General features: G+C 35.8%; 1 pseudogene; it reads left to right on the top strand.

Annotated features, from left to right (window-relative positions):
• On the top strand, positions 1-27,273 carry LOC145010654 (vacuole membrane protein KMS1-like; annotated as a pseudogene).

The raw sequence follows: 27,273 nt of genomic DNA, 5'->3' as shown, positions 1-27,273 counted from the left end.
ATGGCTATTGGACAAGGGAAGGGGAAAAAGAGGAAAGCTCCCTCTAAACAAAGATGGAAGGTAATATCTCGTGAATGGTCTTCTAGTGGACTCACAGGAAAATCAAGTTCTGCTCCCCTACCTCAGACCCAAAGGAAGCAACATGCTTCTTCTGCTAAAACAAGGGGATTCGGAAGAGAAGCAGCCCTATGTACCTAGAGTACATTAAGGATGGAAAGATCAAGCCTACCTCAGCATGTATTTACACTATTTTTTCTAAAAACTAATTCCATTCTAATTCTTAGGTCCTTGATACAGGATGTGGTTTTCACATTTGCTTTGACTTGAAGGGACTAAGAGAAAGTAAGAATGTGGAGCTTGGGAAGATGAACCTGATAATGGGAAATAGGAGATCGTCACATGTTACCAAGATCATCATTTATTCTTTAATGCTAAGTAGTGGGTTGTGCTTATACTTGAACAATTATTGTTACTCATCAGAAATGACGAGAAATATTATTTCTTTTCATGGTTGGTACATACAAGGCTTTAGATATTATTTTAATAATGAGAATGGATCTATTAATTCTTATTATAATGATGTATTTTACTTTGAAGCATTGCCTTGTGATTGTGTATATGATACTATGATGGTTGTAGACAATTTAGGAAATAATGTGTTGCCAATTGATGTATCTAATGGTTTAGAGAAAGCATGCTTGTGGCCTTGTCGTCTTGGACATGCCAACAAGAAGCATATTTCCTAACTCCAAAAGGATGGAGTGTTGGGATCATTTGAACTAAGGTCGGATGATACATACAAGTCTTGTTTTCTTAGAAAAATGACTAAATCACCTTTCACTGATACTTGTGAAAGAGGTGAAGAATTGTTGGATTTCATACACACCAATGTGTATGGGCACTTCAAATCCACCACAAGGGATGCAAATCGATTTTATGTGACTTTTACCAATGATTATAGCAGATATGGATATATTTACTTAATCAAGCATAATTTAGAAACCTTTGAAAATTTTAAAGAGTTTAAATATGAAGTCGAATATCAATTGGGCAGGAAGATCAAAATGCTCAAATCCGATAGGGATGGTGAGTATCTTAGTATCGAGTTCGACGACTACCACAAGGAATGTGGAATTGTTTCACAATTGACACCTCCAAGGACACCACAACTTAATGATGTGGCAGAGAGGCGTAACCAAATCTTGTTGGACATGGTTCGTTCCATGATGTGGCAAGCCTCACTACCAATATCGTTATGGGGGTATGCCTTGGAGACTGCCGCCCATATCCTTAATCTAGTCCCAATAAAGAACGTTGGCAATACACCTCATGAGATGTGGACAGGGAGGGTTCTCTTGTAGGCATATATCAAGGTTTGTGGTTGTGAAGCTTTCATTAGACGAAAGACTAACAAAAAACATGAACCTTGAAGTGAGCGATGTATTTTCATCGGCTACCAAAATAAGCCCTTTGGATATTTGCTCTACAGACCTAGTGAGAACATGGTCTTTGTAGTATGAAAGGGAGTATTCCACGAGAGGGAAATGATATGCAAAGAGGACAGTGGGAGTATAATTGATCTTGAAGAACTTCAAGAGTCAAAAGATGAATGAACGTCTAACACTATCATTCAACTCAAGAAAGAAATTCTTGTTGAACCAATTGACGAGTGCTTAGCTCTTAGTCGTTCTACTCAATTTAGAATGACACCAGAGTTTTATGGTTTTCATATTACTATTGATGGTGATACATTCATCAGTGATAGTACACTGGTAAATTTCTATGAGCTCTTAGGCCATGGTGGGCGTTGAGTCTGCTAAATGGAGAGAGGCAATGGACAACAAGACCTATATCATGTATGACAATCAAGTTTGGAAGTTGGTTGACAATGTACCAAGTCATAACACAGTTGGGTGCAAATGGATCTTCAAGAAGAAGACCGACATCGATGGGAAGGTACATACGTTCAAGGCATGGCTAGTTGCGAAGGGCTTTACTCAAACCAAGGGGTTAACTATGATGAGACCTTCTCATTGGTGGCTAAGATTAAATCTATTAGAGTTATGCTAGCCATAGTTGCATTTCATGATTATCAAATATGACAGATGGATGTCAAAACTGCTTTCCTTAATGGAAAGTTGGCTGAAGATGTTTAAATGAGTCATCTAGAGGGTTTTGTGGATGCTAAGTACCTCAATAGAATGTTTAAGCTTGAGAAATCAATGTATGGATGGAAGCAAGCTTCTTGTAGATGGAATCTTTGCTTTGATAAGAAGGTTAGAGAGTTTTTCTTCTCTACGAGTGAGGATAAGTCCTGTATATATGTCAAATCTAGTCGGAGTATTTTTTTCTTTCTAGTATTGTATGTTGATGACATACTGCTCATAGGAAACGATGTTCCAACCATGCAGGAAGTTAAGTCCTAGCTTGGAAAGTGTTTCCCTATAAAGTATCTAGGAGAGGCTACTTACATTCTGGGAATAAGGATTTAGAGAAATAGGAGTAGAAGACTAATTGGACTTAGTCAAAGTACTTATTTACATAAAGTACTGAAGGGTTTTAGCATGGAATATTCCAAGAAAGGAGAATTTCGTATCCATAGACACACCAAGCTGACTAAATCTCAAAGTCCGAGTACCGATGCTGAGATAGTAGAAATTGTCGAGTTCCATATGCTTCCGCCATTGAATCGATCATGTTTGGTATGACATGTACTCATCATGATGTGGATTTTTCTTTGAGCATGGCCAATTGATATCAAGGGAACCCAGGTAAAGCTCACTGGATAGTGGTTAAGAACATTCTTAAGCATCTGTGAAGGACAAAGGACTGGGTCCTTGTGCTTGGTGGGAGTGATGACTTAAGAGTTACAGGGTACAATGATGCCAACTTTCAAACCGACAGAGATAACTTATGCTCTCAGTTGGGTTGGGCGTTTACCCTAAATGGAGGAGTTGTGACTTAGAAAAGTTCCAAGCATTAGATTGTGGTTGATTCAACATCTGATTCAGAGTATATAACCATGAGCAAAGCGTCAAAGGAGGCTATATGGCTGTAGAACATCATTGGAGACCTTGGAAATGTACCAGCTATTAAGGATCCCATGAAGATTTTCTGCCATGATGAAGTAGCGGTTGCCTTCACCAAGGAAGCACGGGATCATGGAAGACCCAGACATATTGACAGAAAATAGCATTTCATCTGATATTAGGTAGAAAAAGGACTCCTTATCGTCAAAAGGGTATCTTCAGAAGAGAATCCTGCAGATCCCCTCACAAAGGGTTTAAGTAGGATTAACCACGTTCAGCCATGCGAGGATCATTAGTTTGAAGGATGGTATTAGCTTTAGTGATTAGATAGACATATAGAAACTTGTAACGATATAAATGTAATTGACATTTGATGATTAAATAATGGAGATTCATTTATAAGTATTGTTTACTATCTTTTGTCAATTGTTTATCGTTGTGTTTCACTTTTTCATGTTTTACTTCTTGAAAGTTTATTTGTTCCTTTTACCCCAAGGCCATAAAATTATTATTTTGGGCCCCTCGATGGTTTTGTGTGGACATATGTGTCGGGACTGGTCATGACTGAATTGATGTGTTCAATTAATTTTCTTCTCATACAAATCAGAAATTGGGAAACAAACTATTGTACAATGAGAATCAATATATTCCATCTCATTTTCCACATGACATCTTTCAGAACGGAGGATTATATGATCCCTTATCTTAGGACTTGTAATTGACTAGGTCAGAGTTCAACAACGGCTTTTAGAGCTACGATTGATGGTCAAATTTGGAAGTCATACTTGCAATTATAGTTATTAGACTTATCCAAGTGTGATACTTTTTGGATTAGGTGTCTAAACGCATAACTATAATTGATTTGTACTTGATTTGATAGTAGCATGGTCCTTTTAGGTTGCCTTTACTCTTACACCATGACAAGATGACTTTTGGAGAGAGAGGTTGATAAATGATCTATTAATGTATTATGAGAATAATATATTAATTAAAAATCATGTTATTTAATCATAAGTTAATTTGGAATTAATTTTGGGATTAAAGGAATGTATTAAAGGAACAGGGGTTGCTTTGCAAATCATTGATAGTTGTGAAACTGGGCTACTGGAGTCCTTACATAGGAGTGGACAAAAATTCTAGGGAGGCCCTATAAGTTTTCGTCGAATGCCTCTTGATGAGGAGTCCATGGGCTGCTTAATCCTTAAGCAGGAAATTAGGGTTTCCTCCAGCAAACCCTATCAGCCTCAACTATATAAAGACCCCAACCGTAAGCAATTTTGGCCAATGCTTGCATTTTGTGAACCCTAGCTGAAATTTGGTGCTATTGCATCCTCTCCCCTCTCATTGTATTGTAAATGGTATTTGTAAGCCATTAGAAGTGCCACATTTGAGGCATTAAGCTTTCAAGAGTCAAGATCTACAAGGTGTTCTTATCATTACAACATTACAAGTAAGGTAAACTTCTAAACCCTATGAATTTCGATTGTATGAACTAGATCCTAGGGTTTTTGCTTTGGTATTCAGTTTGCATGTTTAACTAATTAAAACATAGATCCAAAGCAATTAGGTTTCCATGAAAACATAGGTTATAGTAATGCTCAAAACCCATCACCTCTCATTACCTTTCCATTGATATAAGGATCGTTGAAAACTATACGTAGAACGAAGAAGTTATGGCCTTTAGAAGATTCATAGTTTTTGGATTAATACGAGTGTGTTGGGCGTACATAGGAGTACGTTGGGTATATTAGCTAGGAGGGTCGCGGATGGCCCTTTGTGTATGTTGGCGTACTAGGAGTATGATGGGCATAATGGGGTCAAGTGTTAATCCAAGTTTAGGGTCTTGGACCCTAGTTAATGGCCTTAACTAAACTCCAAACCCTCTTACCTTCAACCTCCATCATATTAAACCCTAAATTAAAAAACCTAGACTTAATTTGAGGATTCTTGAGGTTTTGCGTGTAATCTCGGTGTACCATGGAAAAGAAGGAGGTCTTGTTGGAAGTATTACTTGGCTTGGAGATTGTGGATCCAAGCTCTATTAATCTTCGTCAACTTCCAGGAGGTAAAAATCTTCTAACATGATGAATCTATATGTTAGATCTAGTCTAGGGTATGTTTTGGGTTTATTTTGGTCCCTAGATTCATTCTTGTAAGTATAAGCTACTCTAGGAGCTTAGAATATTGGATCTTAGCATTTATGAGGTTATGGGTGCATAAATAAGTCATCTTGATGGGTTTCGTTGAATCACGCTTAGATTGGTGTCCTTATCTAGAGGTTAGAGCTGAGTTTGGACTGTAACATCCTAAGTTCAGGAGTGCAAGCTTAGGGTTCAAAGTGTAAATGTGAAAGAGCAACTCGGCGAGTCCATGGTTAGACTCGGCGAGTTGAGTCGCATTCAGGTCGAGTGATAAGTGACCAACTCAGTGAGTCTCATGGGTGGACTCAACGAGTTGCTGCTGTACGGAGAAAACCCTAATCCCGGGGGTTGAGCCCTATATAATGAACATAATACCCTCTCCCTAGCCTCTTTACCCTCTCTTGAAGTCCAGAAAACCCTAATGTGCGTTTGTGAGTAATTTGAGAGCATTTGAACCTTGGAGAAGCGATTTTGGAACATATCTTGGAGAGTTAGGAGGCTTGGAGCAAGGGGCTTTGCTAGGATTCGAATTTCTCTTTGGTTAGAGCTTCCTTTTGAGGTATTATTTCGTTGTTTGGACTGTTATTCATCTAGATTCATCATTTTGGAGTATTTGGAAAGAATAGCTTGTGATATTTCGAGTTTGGAGGTTAGATCCAGGGTTGCCACCTCAGATCTGGAACGCAGAAGGTCTAGAGTGCATTGAAGTCCCTGTTCTTGAGTGATTGGTGATGCCATCTTGTCCCAAACCCTAACCTTAGAGTGTTATATGCTTAGATCTCTTTGGATTCACGTAAAGTTTTCCACTTTAATTGATGGATGGGTTGTATAAGGGTAGATCTATGTTTTGGATCATCTGCATAGCCTGGAAAGCTTTTGTATGGATTAAAGTCTACGGGTACTTGGCGAGTCACAAGGGTGTACTCGACGAGTTGAAAGAACAACTCGGTGAGTTGATCGAAGATAGCCTTGGACTCGGCGAGTCTGTTCTTGGACTTGGCGAGTCTGGACTTGAGGTCCTAGCTTTTTCTGGTTAAGCTAAGAATCGGTGAGTCAAGGGATGACTCAGTGAGTTGAGATGGGAATTTTCAGAGTTGAGGGAATCGGCGAGTAGGGTCAGTCATGAAGTTTGACTTTGACTGAGGACTTTGACTTTGACCAAGAGTTGACCAGTTGACTTCCAAGGGCATTTTGGCAAATTTTAGTATTTATTGGGTTCAGTCTTTTAGCATTATCAGGGGTGGAGTTCGTGTCGGAGGTTGGAGCAGCGTGATCTTATCTTTTCAGTCAGCAGTTGCAAGGTGAGTTATCCTCACGATATCGATAGGGTCTAAGGCACTAAGGCCAGCCCTTCATCGGATTGTAATATGGGTATCGTTGTTATGTTGTTTCTTTACTATGTTTCCATCCTGGTAGTTAGGATGGTATATGTTAGAGACCTGGTTAAGGTCGGTATCTTAGTATATAGGATGATGCTATGCTAGTGACCGGTTAGGTCGGTATCCTGTTTAAAGTATGTTATGTTATGTGATCTGCTAGATCGGTTTGATTGGATGTGAATTGTTATATGGTTGTATGTTTATGTGCACATGGTTGTTGACTGGGGTTGGGTTGAGGCGCGTCCTGATTTGTGCTGTAGGCCAACATACCCAGGGCGAATCGGTTATTCTGAAGGCCCAGTGAGCGGTCCGAATAGGCTGTAGGCCCCACGAGGGCGGACCAGATGTGGCGAGGCTCGGAGAGTGGACCAGGCCGACTGAAGGCCTGATGTGGGCTGACCAGTCATACTGTAGACTCGGAGAGTGGACCAGGTGGGTTGAAGGCCCGGTGCGGGTGGACCAAGTACACTACAGACTCGAGGGATATTGCTAGACTCGGAGGGTGGACCAGGTGGACTGAAGGGCCGGTGCGGCGGACCAGTCACACAGTAGACCGGAAGTTCCTGGATGTTCTGTTAGGTTATGATATGTTATGCGTAGTATACGTGGTTGGTATTTTGGGGGAATCTCACTAAGGTTTCGGGCTAACAGTTGTTGTTTAATGTTTTTCAGTTACTTCAGGAGACCATGGCAAGGCGAAGGTGTGATCGTACCGCTGCTCATTTTATGTTTTACGATATGGTTATGGGAAGACTCTAATAATAATTGTATTGAAAATCTTTTTGTAATAATTTAACGAAACTGGGTTGTTTTTGAAAAGTTTAAATTGGCTTGAATTTTTAGAGTGTTACATGGACATTTTTTCTTTAACCATTAAGAGATTATTATTGAGTTTAGCCCTCTAATGACTACATTAGAAGTACATAGGAGTATGCTCAACGTAATGCATTGATCAGCAGTGACAAGTTGTACATTATGCTATGATGGGCTATATGAAGGGTGTAAGTTTCTTGTAATACTCCTGACAAATTTATTTTTTGACCTTTTTGGAGTTGGGCCATGAGGTGTTAGACCAGTTATGGAAATGGTAAAATGGTATTACCCTTTATGAAGATAGAACATTATTTGGGCCTTGGATTTTGGGAATTTATCTCAATTATTGATTAAGGGTAATTGGTCATGTTCAATGTGAGGCTTCCGGTACCACGAAAGTGTGTATCTTGGTTATCTCAGATTGAGGTGACTTTCTTACTATATCCATGGGTCGAAGGCACCAATGCCCACCTACTACTTCGTTATGTAGAATGATAGTTGTCTCTATGACACTTGCACGAAAGACCAAGATCTGGCGCCTGGAAATTGTATGAAAGACCAGGTTCTAGCCCCTGGCACTTGTATGTAAGACCAGGATTTGGCACTCGGCATTGCATGGAAAGACCATGGGGTTAGCCCATGACACTTCTATGTCAGACCAGGATTTGGCCCCCAACATTACAATGAAAGGTCATGGGGATAGCTTGTGACACTTTTATGTTTTGATATGTGGTATTTTGAGGAATTCACTAAGCTTTGGTGTTACGTTTTTCTTATTGTTATGGTTTCAAGAACATCTGGTCTGAAAGGGACGAGTCCAACTTGATCATGGCACATCTACCTATGTTTTCTGGACTTATGATTTTGGGATTGTACGATGATAACTATTTTCATTATGAAATGTTGTTAAAAGGGTTGTTAAGGACATATGGTGTTGATATGTTGAATTAAAAATGAAAATTTTACCTTATGATTTTTGGGATGTTACAAGTTGGTATCAGAGCTTTAGTTTAAGGGATTCATGCATACTCTTGGGTGTGTCTGAACTCAAACAGAGGGTTTGGTAAATTTTTCATAAACTAAAAGTTTTATTTAAGGATTTTATAATAACATAAACCGACATGGTGCGTTCAATCAGCCGAGCTCAAGTAAGTGATTCCCAGAATACCCATACATGTTTGTTATGATTTTATGTTACAAGAATTGCATGTTAGATTAGGGCTAATGATCTGCTCAGGATTTCTTGATATGAGAGATTTCTTTATATGAATAATTGTTTGAGCTTATGGAATTGCATGTTAGAATGGATTTTCAGATGGTTGAATGGATTGGCTTGATATGTGATGCGTTGTAGCCTTGGAGGATCGGATGCTATGGTGGATTTTGAAATATATATTGGTAGAAGTAATTTCTAAGTGTATGCTTTAAAATTTGTATACAGTTAGCATCATATAGCCCTAGAATGATTGATTTCTCCTTGTTTTCTCTTCCTCGTTTGGTTTTGGTGATAGCCTAGAGTCTTTTATTCGACAATCTATTTGATTCATTATTGTGTATAATTTGCATGCATAAGGCAACCGATAGTGAGAGTAAAAGTTCCTGAAAGAATTAATAACCTCAATATTCATATTAGAATGATATTGCTAATTAATAAATGATACTAAGGGTCACACTAATGACAACTTGATATAATTGAATATTTATTAGAAATTTTTTTTAATACATATTCATTAACTCTTATAATAAATTGGAAAATATTTATTTCATCGAAATGATTATTTTACAACACAAGTAACACATTATTTCAGAAGGAATGAATTAATAATTCTTGTACAACATTTTGGACCAGTTGAGTATTTTGTCTTTTACCTAAAGACAAAGTTTATATTTTTGAAACTTAGAGTTTATAAAATTTAAACATTTTGTCTTCTTTTAAAGAGCATGGTTGAAACTAGTGAAGACTAGTGAAGGTCATGGATTTTTCCTTTGTTTAATGCAAAGTGATCACCCTAAGAAAGATATGTTGACGACATAGGGATGTAGTTGTCTTAAAGTACTAATGCTTATGGAATTTACTTTATCACTTAAGACTAATTGATTGCATTTTGTTCTTCCATTTATGCATGCAAAACCGTAACCCTATATATATATATATATATATATATATATATATATATATATATATATATATATATATATATATATATATATATATATATATATATTGTAACAACCCGAAAATTTCCGTATCATTTCTTGTAACTCTTTCGTAGTACAATTCACGCAACCAATCTTCGTTTCCAAATTCGATTTCCGATCTTCCGTTTAATTAAGTCATAAACTTGTACATATTTAAAATGACTTAATGGGTGTCTTAATACATATAGAAATCATTTTAACACCTAACCTAGGTGATCGGAATATTTCTAGAAATAACCGTATCGGGTTACGGTAACTTAATCGGGTACGACCAAAAGCCTCGTCTAACGACGGTATCGGGTAGAATTCCACCGTGTCCAAAACTTAAACACTATATAAACGCGTTTAAGCCTCCATTTGAATCCTTTGGTCAATTTCTCATTTAACTCTCACAACCTCTCTCCTCATCCAAAAATCAAGGTCCAAAACAAAGATTTAAGGCTTGAAATCAAACAGGTAACACCCCTAACTTGTTATTCAACCTCTTTAGCCTTCAAATTGATGTTTAATTTGTGTTTTGGGACCAAGAACATGAGTTTACAGCTAAGGAACTAGCTTGGGCCGTAAACTCCTAAAAATGGGGTTTTTAAGCCCTAAAAACCCTTCCTAAGCAATGTTCGACATTAGATATGACTTAATGGCTTAATGGAAAGGAATTATAACATGTAAAACATGGATTTTGAGGGACAAAAGTGAGTTTATGGCCAAGACATATTCTTGGGCCGTAAACTCATATTCAAGGGGTTTTTGAGCCAAATAACCCTTCCAAATCATAGTTGGGACTTAGATATGAGTTGTGAGATATTTGTTTTAGCATTTAAACACTTTAAACATGAAATATGGGGGACAAAAGTGAGTTTACGGCCAAGACACATTCTTGGGCCGTAAACTCCACATAAATGGGGATTTAGTGCCTTAAAACATGTCCAAATGCCTTGAAACTCAACCAATGGCCTTGTGGTTAAATCTAGATGCATCTAAAAATAGTTTAAGGGTTTGAAACACATCAAAAATATCATTTATAGGATTTTACAGCCTAGGAACATACCCTTGGCCGTAAAGTCATAAAACTTTGTCAAATGATGCATTAAACCACCCCAAAGGCTTGGATAAATTCCTAGAAATCACATGTGATTGTTCTTAGCATCAAAAACTAATTTCTTTTGACCATGGGTAGTTTACGGCCGTAAACTCCAAGGTGTTGGCCATAAACTCCCTTCTTTGTGGTATACTTACATTTAATTCATTCCAAGGCATTTTAGAAATCCATTCCAACAATCCCCATGTCGATTTAAGCCATTTAAGCACTCAAAACCACACCCGCATGAGTTTACGGCCGTAAACTCATGTATGTGTGTGTTCAATGGCTGTAAACTCTTTAAAAATGTTTACTCTTGGGGAGAAAACTCAAGTCTCAAGTCCCTAGTGCCATTACATGTCCGAAGATGTCACCCGGGTTACTCCAAACGCTCGTTTTGAGGTGTTTAACCTCATTGGAGTGTAATGTTCCATATGATTAGTGAATGTATCCCTAATTGTATATATATGGACATTATTTCATTTTACATAGGGACATCGTGAGTAATCAAACCCCGAACCAACGTCTAGTATTCAAAACCGACACGTTTCCGAGTCCGGTAAGTTCATACCTCTACCCTTTTTCACTGTTTTCACTGTTTTCAGGGGGGAATACAAGAAAAGTACAAGGGAATTCTTGTACTCAAAACATGTTTTCAAATGTGTGTTTCATATTTCATATGCTTTTATTATTGATTACCATAACTGATAACCAATTGAACATGCAGATCACGTAACATATATTTGTGAAATAGGTCTTTAAACTGTTATGTTTTACATATATTTCAAAAATGGATTCCCATATTTTATCAGTTAAAAGCATAACATTAAACGTTTGAATAATATTTGTACACTGTTTTGTCCTCGGTAACACTCCACATATATACGTGAGTGGAGGACTATTATATTATTACTAGTAAATTTGTTAATCTTGTATGATTGGAGACACGTCCTCGGAGAACACTCCACCGAGATACGCGAGTGGAGGACTACACCCATAACCAGAATCTCTGGTATTTAGAGAGCGTGACTTGAGTGTATAGATCTATATGGGGCTCACTACCCCATACCTGGCTGCTAGCTACAGCCGAACCGAAATGGTTCAAGGGTGACGACAGTCATTAGTATGTGGACTACTTATTGCCACAGGTTTTAGTCTATTGTATGGTTATGGAACTCGCAATTAGGATAACAGAGATTTACTTATAGTAATAATGAACCACTTTTTATATCATTTACATCTTTTACATCTTTCACATACTGTAACTAACATTCAGGAAAGTACGGGACTTTCCTGGGGAAAACGTGGAACCTAATCACAATTACATCTTTTACGTCTTTAACATCGTTTACATTAGAAATCAACATGTAGGAAAGCATGGGGCTTTTCTGGGTAACACTTACATAACTAGAAAGAGTAACAAACTGAATAACATTACATCTTTTACAATTAGTAACAAACAATAAGGAAAGTATGGGACTTTCCTGGTAACACATGATAAGCAAACAGTACAGTTAACAAGTCAGATAATCAACTATATATTTTCATATGAGTAGACATGTTTTCAGTGTACAAATTACTATACCTTACATTTGTGAAACAACAATCAACATCAAGAAAATATGGGATTTTCTTGGTATACATAACATTTCAGAAACAGAAAGGAGACTTGAAATATTTTCACAAACAAAAACTGCTTATGAACTCACCAGCTTTTTGCTGATTTTCAAACCGCTTGTGTTCTCAGGTCAGCGTTAGAACAGGTACCCAAAGATCCTTTTTGCTTGAAGACGGTGTACATGAAGATCCGTTTCTTTTTGTTTATATATATTATGTATCACAACTGTACAAACTTTACTTTTGAAACAACTGTAAAACTTTCTTATGTAACGTTTTGGTTGCTTTACTTTACTTACTATGTGCATTGGATTTGATACTCAACGTGGAGTCAACCCCGGAAGTGCATCCGCCTTCGTTTTTCGGGGTGTGACATATATATATATATATATATATATATATATATATATATATATATATATATATATATATATATATATATCCTCTCTTGAAATGTTATTGCTAAGCTTAAGGAGTTCTTACTTTTTCTTATGCTCTCTTAGATCAAATACTTGGATATTTGATTGTAAGCTTAAGAGTTAAAAAAAGGAACTAACATTCTTATCAAGTTGATAAATTTTTGGTGTCTCAAATTTCATCCATCTTCTTCAACATCTGAGTATCCCCTAGAGGACCTAAAGTTCATCAAAGAGTGTTGTTCCTTTTTCCTTGAATGGTTGTGGTTTTTTGTCTTTCCATTACTTGCAAGAAGATCCTTGGTGAGTTGTAAGCATTATTATGTTTGAAAGTTTCAAGTCTTCCCTTGCTAATATTATGAGTTATTCGAAACTAATTTTCAGCAAAACACGAACATTTCCTAGCATGGGTTGTAGTAAGTGAGCTTTGGAGGTTCTTTGTTTGTTCTATAGCTTGGTGTGTTACAACATGAAGGCTGCTTTCTTTATGATTCATGTAACTCTTAGTGATATGTGTTAACTATTAAGTGAATGTGTTAAGTCAAATGTTTTAAAGGTTAAATAATCTCAGAGTGATGGATTAAACTCTATTGAGCAATTGTTGTTTGAGTCTAACCGTTGTAGGGTTGAGTCTGTTACTTGAGGGATTATCTAAAATTTGTGGCATATGATTATATTTATGAAGTAGTTCGCTGATAAGAGTAGGAGTTCTTTAGCAACTGGTGGACAGAGGAGGTTAGGAACCTTGGAGAGCCTAGTAAGTGTTTTTAGCAAGTTCAATGTTACATTCGTAATTTCCGTTTTTTCCCTTTTAGCCCCATAATGCAAAATATTTATTTTTTGGTCCCTAGCTAGTATACAAGTCATACTCTATGATTATGCTTAGCATACTGGCTGTTTCTTGGACGCATGATTCACCCATGTACACAGGGCATACGTGGATTTACACATGATGTATGTAAGGTAGGGGCAAACTGTAAAAATTAGATTTTTCACCCTATTTAAGCAACTTATACCACCCTTTGATATTCTATTGATCAGCCTCCATCACTATATACCCTATAAACGAAACCTTATGTATCATTTGTGATTTTTGAGCATGAAAGTGGGTTTTGGTGGTGTTTTAGTGAAGTACAGGAAGAAGAACTCTTGGAGGTTGCTTGGGAGTTTCTTGAGCTTGTAAATCCCAGTTCATCTTCATCTTAGCAGGTCATTTGAGGTGTTTTCTTGGTTGTTTTCTTGGGAGTTTCTTTATGCTATATCGAACTTAGGTTACTACTTATGCATTCTTGGGTGTTTTCAGCTAAAGTTGAGTTTATGGTCAATGCAAGAAGCCATTGGGATTAGATCTTAACACAAATGGGGTCCATTATCCATAAAAATGCAACCTTTATGAGCAATATCGGTCCATGTAGGAGTTAGGTTCTTTGTTGTGGTTCCTTTTGAGTTTTGGGTCTTACTAAGTCAAGCATGGGTGTAAAGTTGCCAAATTTACGTGTTAAGTCACCTTCTAGAATCATATCTGAGAGTTTGGCATGTTGGATTAACTGAATAAGTGCTTACTCAGATAGGTTGGCTGTCTGCCAAGTACGAAGGACGTGCCCAACTTGTATGTTGGGTGTACCGGCCCTGTAAGGAGTACGCCAAGCGTCTGTCTGAGTACGCCCAACGTACTCAGCTATTTGACTTTTGGGTTGACCTCATCGGGTTTTAGCCATATTTTGGGATTTTAGGGTTTAGGCCTTGTTGGGCCATTGGATTTTTTACTTTGGGTCATGATACATCATGAACCTTCATGGGATTAGGTACATGATTGTTTTGGGGCACAATTAGGAAGTTGGGCCATATTGGGCCTTGGGATGCCATTTAGGATACTTGACTTTTTGGGCATTTGGGTCGGGCCCTAGTTTTGGGAGAAATATCAAACGGGTAAAATGGAATTTTACCCTTGGTACTAGACAACTAGTCTATATTATTTATTATGGGTTAGGATCCAATTATTTATTGGATTTTATTTAATGATCGTAGTGTGGGGATTTTCTAGATCAGCAGACCTAGAGGTGAGTTTCCTCACTGTGTTTGGTGTGTCAAAGGAACCACTGCCGACCCATGGTGTACTATGTTTAGGATGCTAGTTGTATGAGTTCTCTTGTATGTGGTATGTGTTTATACGTCTATCGAGCAGGGCCTAGCGTCGGATGGAGCCCGATGATTACAGTATATGCTATTTATCTTTGTAATTTTTATTGGTGTATTTGTATGTAGTATGTATACTGTGACAACTGCCAATTCAGGTTATTCTTTGACTCATGCATCTTTATAATAACCATTCATGCACAACATGCCATGACCTAGTAGTATAAATTAGGTCAAAAATCTTGCATAAACTAGGATCCAACTAAGGTCTAGGACTAATATACTTGATACTTACAATTCTAGTAAGTTGCTTAGCTACAATAGGAAATGCCAATACTATAATTAGAATAAAGCTTCAAGCTTTGTTATAATTGAAATAGGGTATAAAACTCTAAAAATAAGTTAAAACATTCTAATTATACTTCAACATGTTGTTGAATATCAAACAATATTCCAAAAACCCTAAAGAGCCAAAAATCCAAAGTTATAAATTATAAAGATTAAAAACTTTATAAAATTTGGCTATAAGCTTCCTAATATCAAATTTTATTAATCAAATTATGGATTATACCAATGAACTAGAAATATAAATTACAAGTATTAATCATAAATTATTTGTTGAAAACAAGATTTTTAAATAAATCAAATTGCTTAATAAACATTTTATAAAAATGAATGTTTTTATATAAAATATAGGAGGGAAGTTTATAAAGTTTAAAATTTAGGAGAGAGGAGGCCAAAATGCATGCAAAAACCGGCCATCACCTCTCCCCATGCCCTCTCTCTTCCCCAAAACACAATCATTATGCTTAAACCCTTACTCCACCTCTTCCCTCTTCACTCTCTCACTTCACTCTCTTCACACACTTCACTCTCTTCTTCCCTCTCTCTAAACTCACGAAAATCCTCTCATTTCTCTGCAAAATTTCGAGATTGTGAAGCCCTTGAAGTGTTCTTACTTCTCTCAAGGTCAAAACCAAGGTAAACAACAACATCTTCTTCCATAGTTTCATGGTTAAACCTCTTTTTCTTCTTAGTCTTCTTTACTTTTGGGATTCTATGCCTTTCCATGGCTATAAATCATTATTCTCCCCTTGTGGTTTGTATATTCTCACCATAACACAATGCATGTGTTAGAGATGGTGAAAATCCGGGATCAAACCCATGCAAGGAGTGGAAAAGATGCACATATGATCATGTGACATCAAAACCTAATATTTCATGTTCTTCTCCATTTCTTTTGTGTTCATGCATGAACAAAATCATTTAAACCATTTCTACTACATCTTGGATGCTCATTCATTCCATGCATGTGTTAGAAATCGGGCCTTACCAAAGACATGCATGATGTTCTTGTTGAAATACCCTAATAATGCACACAAGCAAACATGCAATCTGCCAGATTACTTTGTTCGACTTTGAACAGTCATAACTCAGTCATTTCTTAACCAAATCATGATATTATTTTTGTATTGGTTAGTTCCACGAGTTAACTTTCAAACCCAACTGGTCTCACTGTAAAATATTAAATATCCGATTTTTAGCAGATTTTACAAAAAGGTTGCCCATACAGCTCTTTTTCTGTGATCACTATTTTTATCTTGCTTAAACAATGGCCTTAAACCCAACCATAAATCTGAGGAAAAATACCTTAGAAACTTAACATATCTAGTGAATTATGGTTGAAATTTCGTGGCTTAAAACCTCATTGAATGGGCTACACAAATTCATGAACTTCAGCCACATTTACACTTCATGCATTATTGCATGCAACTTTTCTTAAATTGTTTGGAATCATTACCCTCATTTCTCTTCTGAATACATTTTTTTACATTTTTCCTTTTGAAAGCCCTTGCATGCATGAGATAATCTGGAAAATTTCAAGAGCTTTTGTTATTTCTTTGATTTATTAGAATTATTGCTAAAACCAAGGGCATAAATCATATAAAATACTTCCAGCAGTCAATAAATCCTAAATAAATTCATGGATGATCCTTATGGGGAATAATGACCCCTCACCGAATTTCAGCAATTGTTGTTACTGTTTCATATGATTTCTAATTTTCTTTTATTTAGGACATGATAAATTACAAAACCACTTTATAGGATGTGAAAATTGTATCTAACAATTTTCGCATACCTTACCTGCGATGGGTGACTCCAGAAAATAATTTCAAGATTTTCCATCAGGTTTTACTGTTTTCCCAATTTTTGGTAATTATAATGGTCTAAAAATGGGAGAAATAGTTCTGATTATCCAAAATTCATGAAAATTTACCAGGATATAATATTATAGAGTAGGAGGTTACACAAAAATTTTGAATATTTTTCTCTACTGTAAACTATTTTTCTCTTATTTTCTAAAGTTAATTGCACTAAAATACACTTAAATATACATAAATACCCAAAACCAGTTCATACATTATGAAAACCACTTTTGATATTTTTCCCAGGATATTTCTACTGTAAATGATGTTACAAAAATTTATGGTGATTTATTTTAACTGTTTAATATTATTTCTTTAATTAATGACTATTTAAAGGAATAAAGCAAGGAAAAATAGAAATACCCACTGAAAAATATCTTTTATATTTTTCCCAGCCTATTTATGTATAATAACAATTAAATAAAAAGTTTGGGTAATTTTGGAAACTGTTTTCTATTTATTTCAGTTTTTATTGAAATAAATGCTCAAAAATCATAAAATATAATTAAACAGCTTGGAAATCCATTTTTATAATTTTCCCAGCTTAGTATTGTGTAATAACAGTTAAATAAAAAGTTTGAGAATTTTTATCCCTCGAATGCTATTTTCGTGAATTTATGTTGTAATAAGAACTTAAAAATTTGGAAAGTTTATGTTCCAAGGTTGTAATTAATCGCCCGATATATAGAATTTCATTACTTCAGAAAAAGTGTAACTAATTGATATAAAATCCAATACTAAAACATAAATTGGCATTTCCCTATATGTAGAGTTTAGTATATTAGCATTAGATATCGACATGGAAACTCACTAGTGCGTGTGTTTGATGTCGTAGGATCCCGGTAGTAAGACGTTGGTGCATCCCGAAGTACCGCTTGTGTCTACACAAAACATCGTGAGTATTCACGCACTCCCCTATTTTTGGTTTTTATGTTTTGGGGTGGAAAAGCATGTCCAGAAAAACTACTGTTTGCATGTTGTATTTAAATTGAATTGTATCAAACATGATTGCTATTGTATTGCTATGTTTCTTTATGTATGTCTATGCAACACGGAACATGAGAACTTATCGTACTAAGGCCCTTCCCTTATCTCTAACCATTAACTCTTTGAGCCAATGGTCGTTATGGATAGCGCTATTAGGAATTGGCAACTGCTCACTCGCCCGAATCGATGGAGTGCATGATACCATATTCATCTATGGAACGATAAGCATAGATCTCGATAGGGATTCAGTCATAGGTTTGGTTGAGACTCATTGTTTGCTCATACACATACAAACTCGTTTCTCGTTATAGCAATAAACTTGTATTCATTAATAGCAATCAACTTGTTTATCATTGAAGGAATGTACTTGTATTTACGAAAAGCCTTATTGTACGCTTGATTTTTATAAACTTGTGATACTCACCAACTATTTTCATAGTTGACGCTCGTTTTACATGCTTTTTCAGGAAGTAATTAGTAAGTGGATGTAAAGATTCATCATCATAGAGCATGCTGCATCGTGTTGAAGCTATTATGAAGCTATATTTTGAACAATGTTATTTTGAAAAACTTGTATTTTGTTTCTTTTGAAGTTATGGGTTGTAAACTTTTAAATATTGCTATGGTGATGTATCTTTATCCTTTGCATTGAAACCGTTATCGCTGTCATACCTTGCGTTTCCGCTTTAGCGGGGTGTGACATATACTGGGCGGGACCCGAAGCCAGGTGGAGCCCAATGACCGACAGGTCTGTTCTGAGCTAGACCTGATAGCGGGCAGGGCCCATTATATGTTTGATATGTATGGTATGTGGTATTTTGGGGAATTCACTAAGCTTTGTGCTTATAGTTTTTGGTTTATTTTTCAACTAGTTTTGGTTTGAAAGAAGGAGCTCGGGATGGTGGCAATGCACACACCACATTGTTCCGCAATTTACATGACTCTGATGCTTTCGGATGTTATTTTATATACTCTAATTTTCTATGGTTTTCTTGATATTGTGTTGGCTCATGGTTTCATTATTTTTAAAATTGAAAATTTTAGTCTTAATTTTTGGAACGTTTCAAGTTGGTATCATTGCCTTGGTTTGATGGATTCGGGCATACTCTCAGGTGTGTCTGAACTCAAACTGTGGATTTGGGGAATTTTCAAAAAAAAATGTTTATAAATAATGTTGTCTAATAAATGAAAAAGGGTGGGGTCCATGCAATCAACCAACCTCAAGTAAGTTTTTCCAAAATTCCCATACATGTTTTATGATATGCTTTTGTAACACCCGGTTCCTAGTACGTATTTAAATTCTAGTAATTTCAAGTTTTGCCTTGGCACTCAGCGAGTTGGAGGACCAACTCGTCGAGTAGACTCGATATCCATCAAGAGTTTAAGGGACCTACTCGACGAGTTGGGTAACCGACTCGACGAGTAGGAGTTGTCCGGATGAAACCCTAAAATTTAGGGTTTGCACCCTATATAAATAATTTATCTTCTCCCCAACCAGCCTCCATCATCCCTCTTACTTCCAGAACGCCCTAAACCAAAACCCTAGCATTATTTGAGTGTTATTAAGCTATTTTTGTGCATTCTTGGTGGTTGTGAAGCTTGAGAAGCAGGAAGGAGCATGAGAGATCGATTTGAAGCTAGTAGATCTAGAGGTTGTGTTCCATTTCTAGTTCATTTAAGGTAAAAAGCTTCAACCTTGGTTTTCCATTTGATAGATCCTCCTTAGGGCTTGAATCTTGTCATTTTGGGGAAATTTTAAGTCACCTTTGGGTTTGGGGCATTATATGGAGAAATAGTTTCAAATCAGGATCAGAGGGAGCTCTCATGGTATAAAGATACCAAATTTACTGCCATAAGATCCCATACATCTTGAAGACTCCATTTTAAGGCCTTTTGAGGTAAATTGCCAATGCATTAACATAATTTTTGCAACTTTACATATAAAAGGGGCCCTAGGAGGCTAGTTCTATGATTTGAATGCATTATGTCTTGGATAGTGTCTAAATCCATAACTATGTTTGGTATGTACTTGACCTGATTGGCATGGTCCATTTGGGTTGCATGGCATCATGCATTTGGATATGCTAAAATTAGAGAAATAACACATAAGGTTTATTAATTTATTAAAAGTTCTAATATATTAATATGATTATTTAATTAGTATTGATCAAGAATTAATTAAGTGATCGAAAGGTGACTAATTAAATATATGGGTTGATTGTGTAAATCACCCATACTTGTATAGTGGGCTAATGCTCCATGGATTATCAAGTTGGGATAGAACCTATAGGATGCTCCATGGATGCCGTAGGTATTTTTGTACCCATTGATCATGGAAATGAAAGGCCATGACAATTAGGGTTTACATGGTGTAACCCTAATTGTGACACACTATATAAGCATCTTATTCTTCCCAAAAATCGGCCACTATGAAGGAATGGTGATGGTTAGCTGATTTGATGAAGTGTCTCATTTCTCTCAACTTATTCTAAGTGTATTTGGAGTTGTGTGAGTCATTTGAGGTGTCACACTTGGGGCACTAGGCTCTTAATATCCATGGGATCAAGCTACATCAAAAAGTATGTCTTCGAACTTATATTATTCCATATGAATTAATGTTTTCTATGCTACCTAGGATAATACATTGGAATGTTCATATTTGCATGTATAATAGAGAAAACATAGATCCAAGGTATTTAGGGTTTCATGTACACTTAGGTGTGTTATAATGCTCAAAACCCAACATTGGTATCTGAGCCTACGCTTGTTTTATTGTTATACTTGCTAAAGTAGCTGAAAATTTGAAGTTTGTTGCTGTCTGCATAGCAGACTTGCCGAGTCCATGAAGGGACTCGATGAGTCCAAGAGTATGGTCATCCAACTCGTCGAGTTGGTTTATGCACTCGACAAGTTGGACGCCAGACAACATATCTTAAACTATTTTGGATGGAATTGAACTAGGAACATTACCCTAAGCTGTTTTTGAACTTATAAACCTATTTTTGATGTGGTAATGTTCATGCTAATCCAATTTCAAAGATAATTTTCAATAGATTCATGTTTTGTATTAGTTTAATGGTTAGGCTAGTTTCATGAAAAAGTTTGATTTGAATTATCTTGTTGTTATGAGTTGCTTAGAATAATACAAAAGTTATGTGATAATTTATTTTCAATCCAAATTAATCTAAGAGTTGATCATAAAATGTGTTTTTGTAACTTGTCCTAAAGTTAAATGAAAAGTCACATTTAAGATTTTTAAAACTCATAAAGATTTCCATAAGTTATGAATAAGGAAGAGTCAGATTCTTTTAATGGTTTAAAGTCTTCCATAACTTGTCCTTAAGTTATGGAACGTGGAGAGTTTCTTTTTTTTTTTTTCTAATTAAAACTACTTTAAACTCATAAGTTATGGAATTGAATAGTTTTTGAATTGTTCAAAACTTTCCCTCAAGTTTTGTAATTTGTACAGTTTCCCTCATGAATACTTTAATTCCAAGTTAAGCCTTTAGAATTTTAAGAGTTAAAACTCAACCCTTATACTATATATATATATATATATATATATATATATATATATATATATATGTATATATATGTATATATATATATATATGTATATATATATATATATATATATATATATATATATATATATATAAGAGCAAGTCAGTCTTACCGTTAGTACCTATAAAATTGCAGTTTAGTGGGTATCCACTCTTACCCACGCTTCCTTGACTGGTGGAGGGTCGTTAGCCGAACAGGTAGGAAAAGGAATAAAATTCTCCCTTCATTAAAAGTATTAATGATAAATACTAAGTAACTAAACACTTATGAATTCCCAATCTTAGTTAATTAGGAAAATGTGAATTTGGTGCTAACCCATGAAATTACACTTTGTACTTTGCTTAAGTTAGTTAGTCGAGCGCGTGTGGGTAACCGGCACACTAGCTTGATTTAACAAGGTAGGCAAAGGGTAACTTAATTTTTATCATAGTATCAGTGGAGTGTGTGTGGTTATTCGTCATATCGATTAAGGGGTAAATATTAAGGGTACCAAGTATATTTGCATGGTTATTCACACCTTTGTATTGTGATCCTCTACATCCCAATCACAAAACTTGAGAGGGCACAATCGAGATTAAAACATGGCATTGAAAAGTTCAATGAATCTCAAAAGATCTTGGAGTTTCGAATCCAATTAAAACCTAATAAATTATTTCTTTTTTCATGGTGGAAATTGGTGAATCGTCATTCTCCTACCTTCAAATATTTTATAGCTTGGATTATGGCATCCCTCTTCCAAGTTATAAAAGATTGTATTGGGTCCTAGCCTTAATATTTCATATTGGGTGTTATATTAAGGACTTAAATCAACAAACTTGAATTTCTCCCATTAGATGTTTGGTTTAGACATATATGATCATTCCCAAATCCTTTGGAACAAGCTTTCCTAATGAAGATGACATCCTAAGTTTGGCTCATGGAAATCATTCTTCAGTTCCTCCACCTCCTCCAATTAATTCTTCCTAACCCACAAGTTCTTGAATAGTTCAAGGTCACTCAAGCCCTATTGGCAAGCAAGGTCAATGTGTGATCACATCTTGGAGATGAAGTCACATATTGACAAGCCGGGAGATTTGGGTGTCAAAGTCTTGAGAAAGTTGGATGTTCAATCACTTTCAATGTTACATAGTGAGTTCTTTTGGGATTACTAAGGAATAGACTATGACATGACCCTTAATGATCTTATCTATTTTCTTGGTGCTTCTAAATCAGCAATGATTTGGATTACTAGTAAAGCAAATTTGATTAGAAGATTAACTTCCCAAACTTCTATGGACATTGAAAATTGTAACATTGGAAATCTGGAAAAGCTTTCTCTTCCAAATGGAAAGGGATCAGCCATAGTCAACTCGCTTGACCAAATGGTAAAGAGAAAGGCTAAGTCTGAGATAGTCCCATGTACCATTACAAAAGAATCCATATGTTTCTATTGCAAAAAGAAAGGCACATTGGAAGCGAAGCTGCCCTAGCTACGTGAAAGAAAGAAAAATCAAAAAGTTTGACTGTGCTTCAGGTAAGTCGACTATCTAACTCTGTTAAGTTCCCAGTTGATGATTCTTAATACACAATGTGACTCGGTTGCATTTTGATATTTACCAGGATCAAGAAAAGGGAAGGAACACTACTAGAAAAACAGCCTTTTACGACGCGCAAACCACGACACTCATTGATTTATGTTACGCAAAAGAGAGTGACATTAAAAAAGAGTCATCTCTTCAAAAAATTTAAGGATTTAGGTCATGCATTATTGTGTGCCCTTAAATTAGTGTCTAAACTAAAAAAATAAAAAAAAAAAAAAAAAAAAAAAAAAAAAAAACACGGAGGGTACATGTGTGTCATCTAAGGATGTCGCTTTATAAATTTTAATGGAACGCGCGTTCCATCCTTTAATAACAGGGGAAATGAAATCCTAAAAAATTAAAAACCCCGCTTTTCTTCCATCTTTTAGGGTTTCCATGTAAACCCTAGACCTCATTTGTAGGTTTCGTTCTATGATCAATTTGTTGCTGTTCGGGAAGGAATAACGAATTCATCCTCTCCATCAACTGAAAACCTTCACTCTCTGCTTCTCCTTTTCTCTGTAAACCCTAGACCTCATTATGCGGCTATAACTCTTCCTCTTTTTCGTATTTTTGGTGTTTGGCAGCGATATAGTGGTCAACAATGTTAACTATCCTCTTTTATCTACCATTTTCTCCCTCTGAGACATTAAATACACGCCATCCCAAGATTGGAAGAACTAGGGCTTTTGTGCGCTGGATCTCACAGGAAACAGGTTTTCCTTATCCCCACCCTCACCCATCCAAATTCCTTCTTCTTCAAATGATTATATGTTCTCACCTCTCAACCGTACCTAAATGGATATCTCTGTCTCTCTTGCATCTATTCTCCCAACATCTCTCGTGCTTTCCTATTTACAGCTAGAGTTTGAGAGCGAAAAGAAAAAAGAAAAGATGTGCCTTTTCTTCCTCTTTCTTCCCCTTTTCTTCCTCTGGTTCGATCACAACCCTTCTTATTATTTTTTTTTCGATTTGCAGGTGAGGGTGTGAGGTGGCGTTCGAAGGTTGTCAAGGGGTTGTGAGGAGATGATTGTTGGTGATTGTTCGGTAATGGAGAAATCAGGGTGTGTTTGTGTGACTGATTAACAAATTTCATCAAACTCCAAGTGCAGAAGCCCTAAAATTTTAATAAACTCTCAGATGGAAAAAGGGAGAAAAGAAAAGAACAATGTATAGAGAATAAGGAAAAAGAAACGGAGAAATAACTAAATCCATCTTCGATCCCAACCAGATGTATGTAAGATTTTCTACACTTTTTATTTTTTGTCCCAATGTTGGCTGGATTGTCTGATTTAACATCTAACTCGAGACCAAGAAAAGCAAGCAACAGCGAGCACAAATCATATCCATAGAGAGACAGCGCACAATCAGTGAATGCTGCGAATCTCATATCTTCCTAGAGTCCTCTTCCCGTAACAACAACAAAGATCTGCTTTCGCGTTGTTACTGATCTTAGCCTGCTCCGTTTCAATAGTGAGTTTATCAGATTTTCTAGGCCTTGTATTCATCCCGATTGTCACTGATTTGAGATTTTATCAAGAATTTAAACTGATTCAAAAGATGTATTTTCGTTTTAGCATGTGAGTGCAGAAGAACTTCAATCATACTCATAAATCTTGTTGTCTTCTCAGGCTTTCGAGATGCCGATCTCAGGTACCTCTTTTGATTTTTGAAATGCCGGGATTGTTTAAATCAGATCTTCTAACATTTGATGTTGTTGGCTGTAATCCATGGACATAACTAGGGTGGCTCAATCTGTCCAGATCCACAACTTTTTTGATCTGGTTGTCTAATAGATTAAACTATTATCCTTTTTCATTGGTTAATTGATTTAACTTTGTGACAAGCTGATTCTTGCTACCATTCTTGCTCTCTTCTTAACCTTATAAAATCAAGGGACATATTATATCCCTTTCTCCGCCTTATTGACTTATTTTATTTGATTCATATCTTTTGTCTGTTGCACTTTCGCAAGGGTTTTTTTGAGTCTTCTTTACTTACTCTATTTCCGTTGAGGTTTTGTATTGTTTCTTTTTTCAGACTAAGAAAATTTTACCTACTTAATTTGGTAAATCGAAACAATATTGATTAAATGTCATTGAAGATGTGAAATGAGTTTGTTGGATAACTTGCTCTAGGTTACTCGAGTTTACATGAAGCTAATATGACAATGTAATAATATCAAACTAACACAATGGAACCATGGTTGTGTTTATTCCTGTATCTCTGTGTGTGTGTGTGTGTGTGTGTGTATAATTGATCTAATAAGATCACCTCACTCTTTTCTTATGAAAAATTTTATCATCTCTCTATAGTCTATGTCTATATACATAAGACATGACACAACACAATGGCATTGCTCTGTGTCTAGTGTGCATTGAGTGGACTGATGTCAATTGGATAAAATTGTAATCTTTTTTGTCTCATGTAACAAACACAGCCTTAATTATGGAAGTTCTCATTTTACCATTTGGATTTTTTTTCCAATTTTGGGTTTATATTTTTGTAATGGTGAGTGAATGCCTTGTTTCCCTGGCTAATCGGTTTTCTTGTTTGTAATTGTAGGACTGCGTGAGAAGCATAAACAAGAACTCGAGAATATGACATTAATAGCACAACCTTTCAAAACATTGAAGCTTTTTATAGTGGCTATTGTTCAGTATATAAGCAGATCACTGGTATACCTTCTGACACATGTTGTCTGGCTTATGCTTTTTTCACACTCACAGTTGCAGCTGGACTCTTGTTTCTGTCTGTGGATGGTCCTCATGGAAAGGTACTTCTTATTGCCTATTACTTACATTAGGCCATTACAACTACATATTTCTGCAGTTTTATTTGAAATAATGATGTATATGAGTTCTCTCAAATGAAAGCTTCTATTGATCACGAGATCATCCATAAAACCAAGTAAATACCATTTTTTGGTCTCTATTTATTGATCTTTATTAGTTGTTTTCCAAGAAAAGCATAAAATCAAACCAAAACCCAAAATCAGTTGTACATTGATCTTCAATAGGTATTCTGTTTGTTAACGAATTCTTTGCCTATGATTCATCGTACTCAAAGTTCCTTCAAATTATCGATGAGGTTGTAAGTTCCTTGGTTTTCATGATTATATGTTACATATTAATATATAATGATGAATATGTGATACATGTGTTCTTGTAGCATGTTGAAGAGCTTCTTGAATATGCAAGGTTTGGACTGTGGTGGATAGCTCTTGGTGTTGCATCTTCCATTGGTCTTGGTGAGCTCAATCAACTTTATCCCCATTATCATTTATTATTATTATAATAATAGCTCAATAGCTAATTTAATTAAAAAAATAATACTTCTTCAGTGGCTAAATCAATAAAATGGTGAAAGTACAAGTGTTGTTCTTTATTTTTCCCTTTAGATAATTATATTCTTGCATTTTCATTTATTATGTTCTTTTTTGGAAACCAAAGTTTTTGAAGTTTTGTTAAGTTGTATTTGTAATTAATTGATCAGGGTCTGGGCTACACACTTTTGTTCTATATCTGGGTCCCCACATTCCTTTCTTCACAATAAAAGCAATGCAGTGTCGTCGGGTGGATCTTAAAAGTGCTGTTGATGATACAATAAAGTTAAATAGAAGCCCTACATGACTTCAAAAGGATTGTTCAGAGTTTGGGCCTCCATTGTTTTTTATCCTCTCAAGGTGTTCAGGTTCCACTCAGCAGCATTTTGCCTCAAGTACAAGTAGAAGCTATTATTTGGGTCCTTGGAACTGCATTAGGAGAGCTACATCCATATTTCATTTCTAGAGCAGGTTTCTTATACTTATTCTTATTATTATTTTTTTTCCTTTTCGTATATTGCTATTCCCTTCTCAAATTGCTTTTTTTCCTCATTAAGTGATACACTGATAAAGTGCTATCTAGATAAATGATGTTTGTGAAAACATGACAGAAAATTATTTGAATATTGTTTTAAAAATGACAAAAAATGTACAGTTTTTTGCAGCAAGTATCTCAGGTGATAAAATGGAGGTGACAGAAGAACTGGATGCTTCCTCATCAGAGAATAATGGAGTTGCTTCAAACTTAAATCACATGAAGCGTTGGTTCCTTTCACATGCTCAATATTTAAAACACAGCTCCTTTACAAAATTTGAGTCATAG

Source organism: Lactuca saligna, chromosome 8 (assembly GCF_052625555.1).
Source record: "Lactuca saligna cultivar CGN05327 chromosome 8, ASM5262555v1, whole genome shotgun sequence".
Classification (NCBI taxonomy): Eukaryota; Viridiplantae; Streptophyta; class Magnoliopsida; order Asterales; family Asteraceae; genus Lactuca; species Lactuca saligna.
The sequence above is the reverse complement of the archived record's forward strand: the minus strand, read 5'-3'. Positions and strand labels throughout refer to the sequence as shown.